Source organism: Triturus cristatus, chromosome 5_2 (assembly GCF_964204655.1).
Source record: "Triturus cristatus chromosome 5_2, aTriCri1.1, whole genome shotgun sequence".
NCBI lineage: Eukaryota > Metazoa > Chordata > Amphibia > Caudata > Salamandridae > Triturus > Triturus cristatus.
In genome coordinates this window covers 653,794,709-653,813,779 of record NC_140588.1, presented here as the reverse complement: position 1 = coordinate 653,813,779, position 19,071 = coordinate 653,794,709, and positions in this window count along the sequence as shown.

Sequence of the window (19,071 nt, the reverse complement as noted above, 5' to 3'; positions counted from 1 at the left end):
TTGGGGTGTGGGGGTTTGTTGTTCTGTGCTGCACTTAGCCTTGGCTGCTCCATTCTACATTCCATTGGTTTTTATTTCATATGTTTCATAGGAGGTGGACTTATAGGCTATTTTTGCCTCTAGAGGCAAATAAACTCACTTTGGGCTGACTAACGTGATTTTTTTTCAGCTGATGGGCCTTTCGTCACTTTTCTCTTGCTACCATCAAAATTTGTATCGCCTTGACGCCAGTGTTAGTGGTAGTTTTCACCGTGGCTAGCTGTAACATTTTCTTTTACGTGTGCTTCATTAATCATTGATTATTATACTGTACAGAATCCTTACAAAATGATTGCAAGCACATCTTGATTGCGCACCATAAATTACTATGTTCTGATTATACAATGAGTTCTGATGCTATATATTATTTTTCCTGATGCCAAAATATGAATTCCTCCAAGAACATTACCAATGTTTTTGAATTTATTATATGCCTTTCTTGATTTCATGTATTGATTTATCCCACCACTTACTCTGTATTACTTGACACTAAAGGCCTAAAATTCAGTTGCTAAGTTACTTGGGATCTATCACACTCTTACGACCCTAAATTTCCTTTTTGCAAACGCTCGCCCCATTGTGGACCTTTTTTGCTTTTACGGCATTATCTTCTACAGTGGTACAGTTACACTTCAGAAGGATGAAAATGTAAGAAAATATTTAATAAAAATGAAATGTACTGTCATCTTGCAAACCAGGATTTGCTAATTTTACATCGACTGCTTTCAAAACGTGGGATTTAATTTGCATTGCAACCTAACTCTTAATAGGTCACATTCCCAATCACACATTCAGAGGAGGTCGCAAAATATCCTGCTTGAGGAATATTAATTAAGCTGGTCTTCTTTTGCAACCAGTGCTTAATTTGAGGGAGTGGTCAACAACACCAGTGCTTTTTATGAGCACTAGTTAAGAACACATTCATTTACGGAGAGATTAAGGGGCACATGCATGAAGCATTTTTGTGCGAATCGGCCCGTTTGCGAATATAAAAAAGGTTTTTCACAAGGATCAAACCCAAATTGAGATTCGGTAACCTGTTTCCGAATCCCAAATTGCATTTTGCGATTTGGTATTTGGAGGGGGCATGTTAAGGGCGTCCCTTCCAAATACCAAATCCTAACAGTAGGCATGAATGCTTTGTGACCGCGAATGCGGGCGCAAAACATTCCCATATTACCACCTACTTCAAGTAGGGGGCAACCCATTTGCAAAATGGAAGGGGTCCCTGAGGAACCCCTTTCCCTTTGTGAATGGTTGTAAAAGCATTTTTAAGAGCAGGCACTGGTCCCACGGACCACTGCCTGCTCTTAAAAAATGAAAAGAAATCTTTTCATTTTACTTTTTGTAAAGCATCTCGTTTTCCTTTAAGGAAAACGGGCTGCTTTACAAAACAAATTGCTTTATTTGAAAACAATATCGGACATGGTGGTCTACAGACCTCAGCAGGCCACCATCTGTGTGATTTTTGCGATTCCTAAGGGGTCGCAAATTGCGATCTACCTCATTAATATTAATGAGGTAGAGCGATTTGTGACCCCCTAGGAATCGCAATCTGAAACTCTTTGAGTTTCATGCATTGTAAATTGAGATTACCTAATTGCGATTCTCAGAAATTCGCAATTAGGTATATGCAATTTACAATGTTGATGCATGTGCTGCTAAGTCATTTGCCCAGAATCACAGGTATTTGAGACCACGCCAAGACTCGAACATGGTTCCCCAGAACCGAGGTCTAGAGTTCTGGACATTACTAAATCCTCTCTTCACTTTCAGTGTTAGAAGATCGTTCTGTTTTAGGAGGCGCTAACAGGAGAAATCGACTGGTACAACCTGCCTCCTGATGAGAGCCCCAGCACTTATTTTTTTACAAATCAACCACTTCTCCTAACTCTTTGGGAATGGATGCAAACACAGGATTAGTGGTCTGAAAGGGATGACAGTCCAGTGTCAGAAATGATGTTTTTCATTTGGGAATGGGTGCTTACCAACTTAAAAGACGCAATCTGATTAGGTCAAAACACTTTTGAGAGAAAGAAAGCAACAGCCAAAATCCAGAGATGTGTATCAAGTTCAATGAGTAGCAACAATTAAATAACACAACAAAATAACATTCTTAAACTAGTTTAGTAAAATAGAGAAATATTTAGTGTGCAAAAGGCATGGTCATTGAAACAGGATAAAGGACACCAGAGATATAATTTATAAAACGATAAGGCAAAAAAAAAACTAGAAAAATTAGGGCACCGTTTTAAAATACCAGTCCACTGCCGACCGGGACCATATAATGATTTCAGGCCAACCGTGATGGAGCAGAGGTCAGACACACCTAGCAAGTTGTCCTGGTCAAGGTTTTTACCTTTCGAGTTGGGTGGAAAGTTACACATTTTTAGTGCAATGCAGCTGATGTTGCATAAGAAGAGAATAGGGCAGCACCATATCTACTAAAATAAGACACTGCTGCTCTTTGCTCCAGTTCTGGCACACCCTCAGGCTGCTTTAGTGTCACACACACCTTTGCACTCTGATTCAAAGCTGTGTGTGTGTAATGTTATGCATAGGATTTGAAGAGTACAGTACAAATTATCATGATTCACCATATTTTAAAACATTGGTCACATTGTACGTTTGCTGTCCTAGGCAGCGCACATGCAATGTTTGAAAGGTTAGGAGAACAAATCCTTGTTAGGGCCTGCCTTGAGGAGGCAATTTTTTTACACAAAGATCGGTCTTACATTATTAGTAAAAAAAGTTTTGCCTCAAAAACCATGTGTGGTATTTTGAGAACACCCATGTACCACACAAGGGATTCCCACTTGACTCAAATTAGCACCACATTTGCTTTACTTTTAGGGTTATTATCCATTGCCAAATGTTTCTCTGACAATAAGTAATTTTGTATCAACACTTTACAATGCTTTGAGTCAGCTTTTGAGACCATGCATCAATGCAAGTGTTAATAATCCTGTCCTTATTCTCTGAAATGAAGGTCAAAATCTTCCAGTGGGGCACAGTTGATGGTTGCGGCTAACGAGGGGCGCTCACTGATGGATATAACTTCATCAAGCTTTGGCTGGAGCACTTAGGGGCATATCAGCAAGGGCCGGTGATAATTATCGCTCAGCGTGCTTAGTGCGAGGATAGTTATCGCCGGCTACTGCTGAATTTTATCGCTGAGATAGCGTGCTATCAGCAACGCTTATCTCAAATGCGATAAAATTCCAGGCGCAAGCTGCCAAATGTGCGATTATCGCTAGAAATCCAGTGATAATCGCACAACTTTTGGCGATAGCTTGCAGATAGGGCAGGGCAGACTTAACCATGATATCCACCTTCCATTGGATTTCATGGCTAGGTCAAACTAAAAGCAGGCGTAAGGAAAGTAGCGATAACCTTGGTTAGCCCTACTTTTCTTATCGCTATGCTTGTTAGCGTGCCCATTGATAATTGGAGAAATGTTCGTTAGCGACATTTCTCCAGTTATTTTGGGAAGGAATGCCCACTTTGCATCTCATTAGAGATGCAAAGCGGGGCGTTGTTGTGACGGGCGCTAAGTCAGCAAAACACGCGATAGCGTGTCTTTGCTGATAAGGCGATGAAATTATCGCTGCTTTTCGTCCGAAAACGGACGCAAAAGCGGCGATAATTTCATACCGCCGCCTTGATGATCTGCCCCTTAGTTTGGTCCATGGTTTTACCTTAGGACTTAGTCACCTTTTTGGAAGTAAAACTAATCCACCTGAACAAGACTGGACGTGGTCAGATACCTTCACTGTGAGGACCCACTGAACATGTTTTTAGTGGGGCATAAAGCCTTAACCAGAGTAAACTTGATGTTTTTACCCACCACGGGTGCATCCTTCCCGGGCCAGGCTCAGCACCTATTCACTGGACATAAAAAATAAATACTGGATAGTAATAGGAAAGTTTCATCTGGTTGGTGAAGATGTATATAGGCAATGTTGACATAGTTTAACAGTTAAGGCTGCTGTTGCCATAAACAGTATCAAAACACACATCAGCAAATGCACTTGTTTTGTCAGCCCTACAGTCCTTTCTAGGCCTTAGGGCCAAAATCATTAAAGCCTCAGTGTCCTTTGGTAGGTAATAGTTCTATTGTTAAAAAACAATTGACACACCAAGCAACTCATCAGAAGATTAAAAACCAACCAGAATTCGGCAGCCAAGCTCATCCTGATTTTGAAACTCACACAGAGACCTCACACTGAATCCCAGTACACAAAATTTCTCCTTTCAAATTCCTCACACATACACTAAAGGCACTATACAACTTAGTTTCCACCTACCTGAACAGTCACATCTTCTTTCTCGAACCACCCAAATACCTCCCCTCTGCAGGACCCCTACTCACACATAGCCCACACTTAACACAGAACCAGATCAGGAGGAAGGAACATCTCTTGCATAGTTCCTAAATCATGGATCAACATCCCACCCAAAAACAAAGCCTCCTCCTCACTTCCTGATTTCCACAAGAAGTTGAAGATCTGACTTTTCAACTAACCAATCTACCCTAGGCAGGGTTAGGCACACATACCTTCTAAATGCCAGGACACCCTTGCAGGTGATAGTGTGCTTTAGCAATACACATAACATAACCTAATCTAAACTAACCTAACCATTTTTGTAGAAAGGGTTTGCTTGATGTCATTGGGCCTACAAATTTTAAGAACAGTTTACCATGGGTTAAATGTTTACAGTAAATACTAAACTACATTGTAACAAGCTTTAAGATGATATGGAACCATAAGTGAAATAACACCGGGTAAATCCATTATAAGTAGGAACATGGTCCATACATAAAAGGACCCCTCTTTTTCCCATGTGAGCAGTTTTCATTTATCTTGGGACATTAATTCTAGAATTGGCAGACATATTTAAATAGAGAACTTATGCAGAAAAGAAAATCACTAGGCTAAGTAGATGCTGAATGATCTTGAGCAGCAATACACACATACACCAAATAGTTTCCTTGGTGCTTAGGTGACAGGATTAGGGATGCTGTCCAGGGTTAACAATATTCTTGTTTGAAGAGCATTGTTTTTTAAAGCTGCCTGGACCTTGTGTAGTTGGAAATAGATCTGACGTCGGAGGTGAGAGGGGGAGTTCCATATGTGTGGGGCATACACCGCAAATCTAGCTCTGCCTGTCTTTTTCCTTTTATGTTTTGCCGCCATCAGGAAATTCAGGGAGCCAGATCTTAGTTCGTGGTTAGGAGTGTAGCTCTGAATTCTGGAGAATATGAATGCTGGGCTTTTGTCATGCAGACATTTAACGATGATGCTGCTAGTTTTAAAAATGGACCTCTGAGTTACTGGGATCCAGAGTAGTTTTTTTATCAATGGACTAATGTGGCTGGACATTTGAAAAACTAGCCTAGCTGCTTGGTTATGCGCTATTTGTAGTCTACGGTTGAGACCTACTGGGAAATTCTGATAGACGGCATTGGCATAGTCTATCCGGAAGATGACCAGAGCAATAATGATTTGAATTATGGCTTCATTAGTAAAGTATTTCCTGATTTTTCTTATTCTGTGGATTTGGAGAAAGCATGAGGAGATTACTGCTCCAATCTGTTGCTTCATGGAGAGGTCCTCGTCGATGAGGACCCCGAGGCTTTTCACATATTTCTTCGGGATGGGGTGTGAGTCCCTCTCTTGGGGCGAGAAAGAGGGATTCCATTGACAGAATTTATTTTTTGTGACAACATTTTCGTTTTTTAAAATGTTTTGCATTTTAAAATTAATTATTAGATGGTTGCTGTTAGTCTTGTATGTGTGTCATTGTGTTATGGAAACCTTCCTGGGATGCTGAAGTGTTGTAAATAGTGAAAAGCAGCTGCATGTCATCAGCTTAGTTGTAAATTCTATTGTTTTGGGTCTTTAGGACATGTGCAAGGGGGCGGATGTACAGGTTAAACAAGTGACGGGTTAGGGATGATCCTTAAGGTACTCTGCTGTTTAGTTGGACCCTAGGTGAGTAGAAAAGTGGGCAGAGGCGAACCGACTGGGAATGTTCTTTGTGGAAGGATTTCAGCCTGGCCAGGGGAGTAACTTGCCGGCCGGTGCCCTTGACACGATTGTTCAAAAGAGTATGCTCGACCATGTCAAAAGCTGCTGATAAATCTAGAAAGACCAGTGCCTGGGTGATATATCTGTCAGCCTCTTCTCTCATGTCATCGACCACAGAGAGAACGACTGATTCGGTTTAGTGGATGGGTCAAGGGTGCTCACATCCGTGGTGAACCAAGATGAAAATAAGTGCAATACTTGTCATAGTTAATTTCATGATTATGTTTTTCTATTGCACTCGGGCCAAGAGGTGATTTTTAAATGTATTAGGATACATCTTACAGTGATTGTGGGATACTAATTCTAACATTGGTGAACATATTATTTAAATGGAGAACTTACGTAGAAAAAAATATCTAGGCCATGTAGGCGCTGAAAGAACTTGTGTAATAATAAAGTTATTCATAGGGAAGAAAATCACATTGGCATACTGGGCTACCACTGGTGCCCTTGAATTAAGGACAGTTAGGCAATTCGAATCCTTGGTGCACCAGGATGCATATATGTGTAAAACAAGTCACAAATAATTGCATATTTTGGTTTCCTGTTATAGACGGGCAAAAAGGTGATTTTTATGTGTATTGGATTGTATGGAAACAATCCTTATGAAATCAAGGGGCCTACTTTGTCAATTAAACAAGAAGGAGATGAATGTTATCAGATGGTTACATGGACTGCCGAGTTGGAACTAAGACATGGTAAAATACAAAGAAAACAAAGGGTGTTCGATACATATGTGAGAGAAGGTCATTTTTCATTTTTTTTAAACATCAACGAAATTGGAAGATCAGCACAAGTTATACATGAATATAGATAGTGGATTTTTTAATGTTTCAAGTTTTGAATTATATATCTTTGCTGCATTGTTCTGAGGTAGATAGAGCTTGGCAAATAAATTGTATCTGTGACGCTTTTTGTACGATGACACTCAGTAGCGTACATTAAAATAATGCCCACCCCTTGCAGAATGTGAGGCGGGGCCCTTAACCTCACTTATATTCTTTGCCATTGGGCTGAATGGACCTCCGTGAAAGGCTGAAGGCCTCTTTAGGTTTGTTATGCCCCTGATGACACAGGGAGATCCAGGCCAGCTATTTGGCCTACACTCAATGACCTTGTAGTTTTTGGTGCAAAATAGATTCAGGAAATTATGTCAGATGCCATTGATACTAGTGTAGAAGACAGATGAAATTGTTCAGGAATAGTTTCACAGATATTGATTTGAGCCTGAATATGTCAAGCTCTATAGTAAGTATAGTATTATTCATGAGAATCCTAAAATGGCATAATTCCAATTGTTGCTACCTGCAAATGTCTATTTTATTTAACATAACATAACATGATATAGCAAAGCATAGCATGGCATGGCATAGCATAGCAGAACATAACATAATATAACATAACAAAACAATCAAAACCAGATGACAACTAATGGAAAGTGAATGGGCACCCTCAAGCTGTGCCTCAGACTAGCCTGCTGCACATTAGAAATGGATACACAGTTACAAATCAAGGTGATCTAACCAGGGTATTTGGCTTATCCCATATCAGCCACATCTTCATAATTTGAATCCCTTAGGACAACGGAGATAGAGGTCCGGTCATTGGAGCATGGAGGCAGCTTCCAGGCTTTTAGTTTATTGAGGAAGCTGGGCTGAAGTGTTTCTGTCTATGGTGTTGTGGGACGGCCAATTAGGTCATTGAAAACAGACTCATCTCAGCAGCTTCTTAAGGAACATAGTGAGATTTTGCCTTTCCTGGTTAAGCCTCACTGTGGAGTGACAGGATCCGGAGCGAAATGAAGTTTCTACATTGTGACCAAAATATACTGGGAAATTGTGTTAGTTGAGACTGACAAAGTACAGTCATGAACTAGCATGGTTGACCCATTTTGGGAGACCTAATTACAACTTACTGTGTTCCGGCACTCACAGAGCATGGATAGTGTATGATACTTTTATTTTTATTTACATGTATTTACAGTTAAGGCCTGAGAGATTAATTGATTTTCTCACAATCACACAATTTCAGACAATAGGTAAAGCAGAATTTAGAACACAGGTCCGTATGTTGCAAAAATGGCTGCACAGACACAAGATTACATCAACATTACTTTACAGCATGCGATATTGAGGTAGTCAGCCAATCAGAAGGCATGCGAGTCTCATGCTACTTCAAAGTCCATGGTGATCCAGGCACCAATCTATTACCACCCCTATGCCAGCAAATTTCCTAGGGAGGTTAGCAAGGGAAGAGAGAAGGTTTTCACTTCTCCTGAGAAGGCATTTGTAGTGATAAAGCTAGTAAAGCCAGGACAATGAACAGTTCTGAGGGGCTTTGAATGTTTTCTGCTTAAACTTTACAGGGGCAGATTTACAAGCCGCTTGAGACACTTATACGCTGCCATTGCTTCACTTTTGTGACGCAGCAGCATCGTAAACAATGCGCCACGTTGGGACACATTTAAAACGTGACGCATCTATGGAGATGCATCACATTGTAAAGCCCTGCATCCCTGCGTCAGGTATAATGTATGCAGGGTGGGAATTGCGACGCAAGAAAGCCTCGTAAAAGTGACACAATGAAATGGACAAGATTCAAGAGTCACTTTCACAACGCCACTGCATCAAAACCTTATGCCTGCTTGAAGCAGGCGTAAGTAGTTATGCAGCATGATTCAAATAGGCCTTCCTGAGCATTGCTGGAGTTGCTTCGTGCTTGCGAGACGACTCCAGCATTGCGTTGCCTTCACGCCAATAGATGCATCACTAATCTGTCAATCATTGAGCCACAGTGCACCACATTGTAAATGTGATGCATCTATGGTGGCGCAAGGGATAAAGTCTTTGCATCATCCACCTATTATTTTTGTTTTCCCCTATACTTGAGTCTCTTACATAAACACATGAAACCCCATCTGGTGTTTTGTGACTCTATGCTTTCTTTCAGGGGAAATTAAACAATGCAGTAGATTAATTTAATTATGTTTGGAATGAGAAACAGTTGTTTCCTTAGTTTGGATCATGCTGGGTAAAAGGTCTGTACACTGCACTAACAGCTCTACTGCTAAGGCATAATTTATTTTAAAATGAGAACTATTTGGGGGTGTAGTAAATTTGATTCCTAGGCTTTTGGGGGGACATGTTACAGTACTGATGTGAGCTATGACCAAGTTATTCAAATTCAAATAGTTTAAATTTTATTTGGCAATTGGTTTATTGATGGAACCCTTGGATTACCTTTTGTAGCTTGCCTCAAGCAGCAAAGCCTTCTTCGATCTCTATGATGCATTACAATGGAAGAAAATAAAGCTGGCTTTTATATTTGTTATACACATTGCGCAATTAGCCGGGTCTGTCAAGCTGTGACCCCAATTGCCTCCAAAGCCGTACTGACTATCAGTGAATATTATCCCTCGGTGTTGTTCTGAGACACTAAAAGCCCTAGTCAAGGCAATCAGCTCCGCAACTTGTGCAGAATACGCTCCTTGCAACCATGATGCGTCAACCCCAACTGCAACCATACAAACAGGATAGGCAGCTCTCAAATTTCCTTTATCATGTAGCAAACTTGAGCCATCAACAAACAAAACATGATCTGATTCGGGTAAAGGTATGTCCTGTATATCAGGTCTGAGTTTGGTACATAGTTCAGTAACATCTAAACAATCATACTCAAATTCCTCATTCTCATTAACAATCTGAATGGGTTAAGGATTGTATACCTCTTAAGGGTAATGTTTTCAACACCCAACAGAAGTTGTTAATACTTCGTGAGTCGACGATTTGTTCAAGTACAGTTTTCGGGTACAAGTCAACAGTGCTTCAAAAGAATGGGTAATGTACACAGTGAGTGGGTGACCCTTCACTATAATTTCACACTGCTCAAGACTCACACAAGTTCAAGCAACCGCTTTCAAACATCCAGGTAAGGCTGCGGCAATAGGATCCAGTGTAGCAGAAAAATTGTTCACTGGCCTGCAAGCGTTTCCATTCATTTGGGTCAACACTGAAAGGGCATAGCCTTCCCTTTCAACAAAATAATACAAAGCATTTGTTAAAATCAGGCATTCCCAGATCTGAGGCACGACATTGTTTTTCTCTGAACTCTGAGAAGGCACTCATACAACTGTCATCCCAAGGTACAGTCAGTCACATCTTTGTTTTTCAAGCTCTGAAGACGTTTAGCTGTCAAGAAAGAGTTTGGAATCAATTGTCGCCAATAGCCTGGCATAATTGGTGTGAGCTTCCCCTGTATTTTTGCCTTTGTCTCCTCTTTGCTGCATGATAGACTTTGTTTTGATGGTCTAGATGCTTTGGGCACTTTGCCACTGCTGTTCAGTGCCAAAGTGCAAGTGCTCCCTTAGTAAATGTTTGTTATGGATTGGTGTTTTTATAATTGGCTTATTTGATTTACTAGTCAGTCCTAGTACAGTGCACTGTGTGTGCCCCGGGCCTGTAAATCAAATGCTGCTAGTAGGCCTGCAGCACTGGACATGCCACCCACATAAGCAGCCTGTAAATGTATATCAGGCTTGCCATTGCAGAGCCGGTGTGCTATCTAATACTGCCATGTCGACTTGGCAAGTACACACACTTGCCAGGCCCTAAACTTCCATTTTCTTACATGTTAGTCACCCCTAAGGTAGGTTCAAGGTACCCCTGCAGGCAAGGTGCAGTGTATGTAAAAGGTAGGACATGCCCTGGTGTGTGTGGCATGTCCTGATAGTGAAATACTTCCAATTTTGCCTTTCAGTGTTGCAAGGCTATCAGTTCCCATAGGATAGAATAGGTATTTTGATTATAACATCTTATAAGCCTAACTACCCCTGGGAACAATGTAGGAAATTAAAATTTAGTTGGGGGATTTTTACATTCTGTGTTCGAAAATACCAATTTTAGAAAGTAGGTTTTTTCTTGCTTAGTCATCCAGTGTGCCTCTTCTAGGATGTGTATTGACTTTCTGGCTTTGGAGTGACAGGGGTTGGGATGTGCAGTGGCTCCAGAGTCAGGATGACTCAGCGCTAGGCTGAATAGGCCTGGTTTGCATTTGGAGAGGTGGGAGGAGTACCACCTGAACCTGAATAGGGCTGTGCCTACCTTCCACAATGATGGCTCCTCCCCCCTGTGGGGTTGTCTGGAGCCAGGGCTCACACTGACAATGGAGGTTGTTGTGCACTTGCAAAGTTCCCCCAGAACTGTTTTGGACTGGGCTCAGAGCCCTGGGCCAAGAGAGAACAAAGATATTTAGTGTATAAAAAGAGGGGCCCAGACCTGAGACTTTTAGACCACTTCTGGGACACCAAGAGGAACCGTTGCCAAGGAGAAGAGCTGGAGAAACTGAGGAGTAATACTGCTCCTGTGCTGTTTGCTGTCTGGGGTTGGTCTGCAGTGGCTACTTTCTGCCAAGGAAAGGGAAAAAGGACTTTGCAGTTTGTTGTGTCCCCTGATTATGGAAGCTCTCCAAGGGCTTGAAGAAGAGCTTACCTACTGTTCTGAAATCTCAGGGACACAAATACTGCCAATGGGTGCATGGAGCTGTTCTGGGCCTCTGGAGGTTGTTCTGGCTGTTGGGAGCTGGAAAAGCAATGGAACAACAAGAAGCGTGACGCTTCCGCACCTGTTTCCGATACATCGCTGAAGAAATCGTCGCAGCTCCTGCCCGCGGCTCGAGAAATTGGCGCATGCCGCATCGAGTGCACCGATCTCCGAAGTCCGAGATCGCCGATTCCGACGCAAGCCCTGCAGTGGAGCTGCAAGAACCAATGCATTGTCCAGGATCGTTGCATCGCATTGAGGTACCAGGTCTGTCGCATCATTGGGGGATGCACTAAGAAACCGAGCCAACGCATCACCTCCCATGGAGCAAGGAGCCAAAGCATCACCTTCCCTGAGTGTAAGGAACCGACGCATCACCTTCCCTGCAGCCCTTTTTGTTTGTGTGTGCAAGGCATCCAAGGTACTTTGTGTGAAAAGTGTTGCATCTGCAATTTGATTTGAACTGAACTATTTCTACCATTTGAAAGTCATATTTTTGTCATTTGGTCTTGTTTGGCTAGGATAAAGATGACTTATTTTTCTAAACTGGTGTGGTGTCCATTTGTAGTGTTTTCACTGTATTACTGCATGTGTTCACAAATGCTTTACACACTGCCTCTGAGATAAATCTGTCTGCTCGTGCCAAGCTAACAAGGGTGTGAGCAGGGGTTATTTTAGAAGTGTATCCCACTTACCCAGACTAAAAGCAAGGGTCCCTGTGTGGCCAAAGGTACCTGCCTCTGCCTCCTAGAGACCCCCATTTCTAACACCCACCATTCCTTAGAACTTGCAAACTTCCTTTTGTGCAGCTGGGGGACTCATGTTTAGAATCGTATGGATTATTTCTTCTGACACTTTCTTCAGTACTTTCTCAGGGTGATGTCCGAAGTACAGGAATTCAGTTTGGCAAAACTGTAACATTGTCAGTGACACTTTGCTTGCTTCTTGTGCATTCATCTCAACCAATAGGTCATTGATGTACTGTACTAATACCGAATGATAGGTGTAGTAAGCTGGATCTGTATATACTATACTAAAGTATGGTATAGTGTGCACAGATTCCAGGGGATCCCCAGATGTATAGCAGAGGCTAAATTAGGTAATCACAAACAGCTCTCTTTGAGGTGGCGTGGGTGAGCAGCTAGGCTTATCAGGAGGGAGTGTTAACCATGCATGTATTCACTCAATCAAGACCGATGGCACACACTCAGAGACAGAATCAGGACCAATTTGGTAAGTATAAAAACGTATATTTATATTTTCATTTAATGTCAACTCATTTGGTTTTCAAGTGCTGTCGTATGCTGACAACACACAAATCATGATCTCCATTTCCAAGAACCTGCAGTTGGTGGTGGGGAAGTTCAACCAGTGCATGTCCAGCATCATCTGCTGGATGAAGGACAACTCCCGGATGATGAATGCAGACAAGACTGAAGTGCTTGTGTGCGGTTCTCAAAAGTCCATCTGGTCAAGCACTTAGTGGCAAGATGTCTGCGGATCTCTCCCCTCCCCTGTCAGGTGAGCCAAAAACCTTGGGGTCATCTATGATCACTCTCTGAGCTTTGATGCCCAGGACATTCACACTGTCAGCACTTCCTTCTACATCATTAGGACCCTGAATGAGGTCATCCCCTATATCCCATCGGAATTGCACCAGTAAGTCATTTTTGCCCTGGTTAGCTCACAGTAGGACTACTGCAACGCTTTTATATCTGAATATTAATAGTTCCTTCCTGAACAAACTTCAGGTTGTACAAAATGCGGTAGATCATCTAATTTTGAACACTCCCAAGCGGCATTCTGTTAGGGAGGGGATCTGCTCTATTCATTGGCTTCCTATCAGAAAACGCACTGCTATTAGGGCATTGTGCCTAGTTTCAAGGCCCTTCATCATAAGGGCCCCTCTCATGCAGGTTTTCAATGGTACATCCTGGGTAGGACACTCTGATCCTCTTCTTGAAAATACTGAGGATCCCCATATTTTGTAAGACTAGATGGGGTGGGCGCTCCTTCTAGGTAGCAACCTCCAAACTATGGAATGGCCTACCTGCTTATATTTCAGATGCACTCTTGGAGAGATTTACAAGACATACACAAAAGGGCGTTTTGAATATTTATTGAACCATCATGATTCTTCTATAAAATATATGCACTGCAATGATCAGTAGACAAAAGCAGATAAAAGTGATTAGAAGTATAAGGACAATAAAGAGAATGAACACTTCCATCATCGAGCTAAAACAGTGTATATATGGTGGCATTTAGGTACTGGGTATAGTGTACTCCTACTATGCGTTCCCTAACCTAGTTGACCAGGGTGTGTGTGCTCTGCCAAGATTCCCCTTTAGGATGATGAACTCCCCTTTGCCTGGTGGTAAGGTATTTAGGTTCCCGTCTTGGTCACAGGTTGGACATCCCTCCTCGAAGGGGATCAACACAAAACAGCTAAGCCGAAACGTCAACACTGCGATGACCCTGGAAGTGACAGCTGAGTGTTCCTCTAATTTGAGCATGGAAGTACATGTGCATCTATAACAATGACATCCATGCTTCCTTGGTGATGCTTCAGCTGAGCTGACATTGTTTATTGTCTCTTTGACAGTAACCTTGCCTCGTGAACAAAATGACAAATAACAACATTTGCACAATGTGTGTCGAGGCCTTGTACGAAATGTTCAAGTTGTTGTGATAGTGCGCTTTAAAAGTGGTTTTGTAAGACATCTGGTTTCGGAGAAACTAACCCTGCACTGTCACACAAGAAATGTGGGTCAAAAGTCATTGTGTAAAGACGGCAGGCAACTTAGGAAACGTGCATGTTAAAATAGCAGTGTTTCTTCCTGGGCCTAAGTGAGACACATGACACCCACTCCTCTGACATGTCAACCAAAAGCTATCTGATAATAAGAAAACTGTGCATACGCATAGAAATATAAAAAGATACAAAAAAAATCTATGCAATCATTTTTAAAAAAGGCCATAAACCAGTTTAAAAGGCAAAATATACATAAAGCAATTAGAATTTAGGATTTTAAAACATACTGAATAAAATGATCCCACCAAACAGAATAGCCAATTGTTTAGTGTTCCTAGAGGTAGACAAAACAAGTCTATTCCCAGCCACAACAGACGATAAACCCAAAGGCACATCGCAGAACAGGTTTATGGAACAAATGTGTTCCCATCCAGCCTCCAGAGCAGCCGCTGAGGGAGTGACCATAGCAAGGGAAGGATCCACAGAACCAGAGCCAAGATCTAACTCACCAGAAGCATTCCAGGAAGGATTGGAGAAAATGTTCAGAAGCAAAGGTATACATACGCAAGCCCACTGTAATTATGCGATTGTGCAGCCGTGGCGATTTTTGCATAATTATAGATTTGCCGCATTGCCCACAAAATCTATCATATGCTGCATAATCTACAGATTTTAGCAAAAACAATTTGTTTCCAGCTCAAACGGTTCAAAAGTCACTAATAATGCAGCATGCTAGAAGGTCCTTTGCAAAACTGGACTGGTCACCTTCCTGTTGCTTATTGCTAATTTTGGGTGTTGAACTGGTACTAATGAAGTGCAACCAGTGCCCAGAGAGTTTTATCAAGTTTAAAAATGACTAAATAATGAAGTAATACTATTACAAAATGTGCCGCATTATGCCACATAATTTGCCTTTTTTGCTGCATAATTCCTCAAACCTGCTGCATAATTTGGCGCCCTCCTGCCACATAATTCCAGTAGCCCCAGGTATACACAATGGACAGTGATACCAATGGGCCTTTAAGGGGAACACCAGTACATCTATGTCCGAAGGCTCAACAAATTGCATTCCTAGGTGTAAGTCCAAGGCACACTCAAACGTGCACACCAGACAGCGGAATACAGGCTGTGTGCAGTGAAGTCAAACAGGCCGAAAGATAAGAACCAATGCTCATTCTGTTCCTGAACTAAAGGTGTGCTGAAGCTTTGTAGCATGGGGTAGTGGCAGTTCCATTTAATCTCCAAATAGGAAATCCATTGTGAAGCCGAAAAATTAAAATTTCAGTCCCGACGAACTAGCCCACAGAGCCTGGCCTTGTTTAAGACTAATGAACTCTCATTTCCAATTTGTGGTGCCTTTAAAAAATAATGGCCAATAGATGAAGTGTGACAGATAGATACAATTGCCAAAATAAGCACTGTGATGGTTTGGTACTTCAAAGCCTTGCAACTAAATATGGTGGTTCTGCACAACAACAAAATCACCGCTGTGACACAGGGTGAGTTCTTCATTTGTTTGGGTGGTTGGCAGGAAAATCTTGAGGATGATTTCCCTCCCCCTAACTGGCTGCGTGAATGTGGTCCTTCTAAACCTCTGTGTGCCACCCCTCATTGACTGATTCACACTGATAGATGGATATGCAGGAGACAGCCTGACCAGGGCAGAGTTCAGCATTTTCAGCCCCCTGAAAACCCTCTGTCAGCAAGCCCCCAGCGAGGAGCAGTGCCAACGCCCCAACCATCAATGCATTGTGGAAGGCACCCATTTAACACACTTGCAATGCATAACCAAGACTGAGGAGGCAAAGAATGCGTACAAATATCCGTTCAAGTACACTAGACTATGACTACTGTCCAGGGTAAATAAAAGTAAACCGCCCCCCCGCCCCCAGAGTCTTGCAGTCTCTCAGTGCCTTTTCTACCTTTCATAGTGTGCTACCTTGGAGAGTGGGTGCTAATGAAAGAACAGTATTAAGGGCCAAGAAATGCCTGCTGCATTTCCGCTGTGTATCACAATTGAAGTATTTTTGCGCAATAATATCACTGGCTGTCCAAGAAAGTAATGATTGGAAGTACATGCTTCATTGAGTTTGCATACCGCATCTCCTCCCTAAGTACTGCTCGAACATGCTTACCTTGAGAGCCAAATGCAAAAGGATTTACTTGGTGCACATTTTGTAATGCTACTGTAGGAATAAGCAACAGGACACTAAGATATAAGGCTCTCATTATTAAAATCAGAGGCCAGGAGTCCTTGATTGCCCTGGGACTCCTTTCTCACTCTACGGATCAACGTGCTACCATTAGTCAAAGGTGCCTGTTTGACTCAGATTTTCACTTCAGAAGCTCATATTTCAGTTAGTTCAGTAAAACCTGTTTGACTCACAAAGTTTAGGCATTTTCACATCAGAGGGTTTATTTTAGTTAGTTCACTGTAGTACATCAAAGCCTTGAGTATTTAAATGCTTTCACTAGATTGACAGTGCATGAAACATTTATTTCTCAGCATGCATTTCTCTGAATACGTTTAACAAAGGAGGCTGTACCCATTCATTAAGACAGGGGTCCCTGTGTATGTATATTGAATAAAGTAAATAGACAGCTCATAAGTATGTCTTTTTTGCCCTTCATTCAGTAGTGTCAAACGCTATTGGTTAAGCCACACTTCCTTTAACATGTCTGTACTAGCGCTCTAATTATTGCAATAACAAGTTTGTCTTTGAGTAGTCTGAAGTAGTCTGAAGTTTCGATCAGGCTTTATATGGGTTTAAATAATGAACAAAGTACATCTTTTTTATCAAAATATTTCAGTGCAAACCCTCCAGGGAAATGATGCTTTACAAAATGCAAATCTTTCCTGGAAGCCAGATAACCACTCTATCAAAACGTGTTTTAGTGCTGGAGGCTTCTCTGCAAGCAAGAATCGATCTCTTTTCATTGCTAATCACCGCAAGCTTTAGCAATTTTTACAGTGAAGATCTGGCGTTTTAGACCTTAACTTTTCTTTTTCCTTTGATGCACACACACATAAACAATTTTGTGTGTGTTTTCGTATGAATTCCATAATACAGTTAAAATTGCATCATGCTTGCAAAATATAACATAGAGCAACTAAAACCGGGCAATAATGCTTAACTGTGCCAACCTCAACCAGCCCCCAATGGGCTACCCATTAGCGCACTATAGATGCCTCGATGATTTGATAAATGATGACATCACCATTAAATTGCTTCTTCCATTATTACTTATTGATATTGATTTTCTATGTGTTGTTAGGTTTCGGTACAAAATATCACCTCACCTTTAACTATGCACTAAGCCCATCCCAATATAGACATTACCCATTGCCATTAATTTGGCTGTGCACCTGATGGGGAAAGGACTAATTGCCTTATTATGACTGGCAGTGCCCCACTCCCGCACCCCCAAAGCCATAATAAGCCCGCCCACCTGATTTGGACAGGAATCCAGGTCAGGTGTCCCTGTTGTGGCTGGCCCATGGCAGTGCCTGTTTAAAGGCTCATAGGAGACCCGTAATATACACTGTAATGGGAACGCCATTGCAGGTTCTTGCAGGGCATGGACTGCCAAGGCCATGCCCTGCAGGAACTGGGGTGCATGCAGACAGGGGGCACAAAATGTGCCCTCCTGCATGCATCCCCTGGCGCATCTCCTCTGCACTTTTCATAGCGGGCTCGCCGCCATGAAAACTGTGGCTGAGAAGAAACTCGTAATATGCTTGGCGGAGACACAGCGGCCTTACCAAGTATATTGCGGCATCAAGAATGCTGCAACACCACCAGGGATCTCTAATCCATGGCAGTTTTGGTGATACCAATGCGGTCCAACTGCCCAAGTTGTAACAGGGTGGTTGTACCTCCGGTGCCCACACTGCCACCGTAGCCATAATAAGGCTCTAGGTCCCCCTGTGCAGAGAGAACCGATTGGAGGGCTTGGCTGAATTCTAGACCCTCCACTGAGGACATATCCAACTGTACTCTACAGAGCGGACATTGATAGAGGGCTTGGTATTTCATCTGGCTCTGTGCCAAGGCACCAAATGCACATAACCAAGACCACATACCACTTGGCTATGTGCAGTGGGGACTGAGCTGAAAAAATTGTCCTTACACATGTATCACTTTCTTTAGTCCAGAAGCATAATGAAAAGCATATTTTGTACTTTTGATCAATTTTATACAGTAATAGTGTTTTTTACTTTCATAAATGGGTCACTTTCTGTTTAGTGTCTTGTCTATAGTCAAATGCCATTCTAGGTTGTCTTAGTGTTTAGCAAATTTTTCTTTCACTGTTACAGAGCTGCCCTTCCTGAGCCATAGTGATGTCCCCAATCATATCAATGGTGGCATGATTTTGATAATGCCAGTGATGGCTTATTATGTCATTTGAGATAGCATTCATTGCATCATGTCTGAGGTCATGAACAGTTGTTAATTGTGGGCGAGTTATTATTTTTTCTGGTTTCATAAATGTGTCACTTTTAGTTAAGAGCTTGTCCCACTTTCAAATGCAAGGCCTAGTGTTTCTGTATTATGTATCCAAATTTCCTCTTGCTATTATAGAATCACACTGAGTGGAAAATATTGATGTCATCATTTATGTCAATTGAGAGTTCAATTTTGCCCCC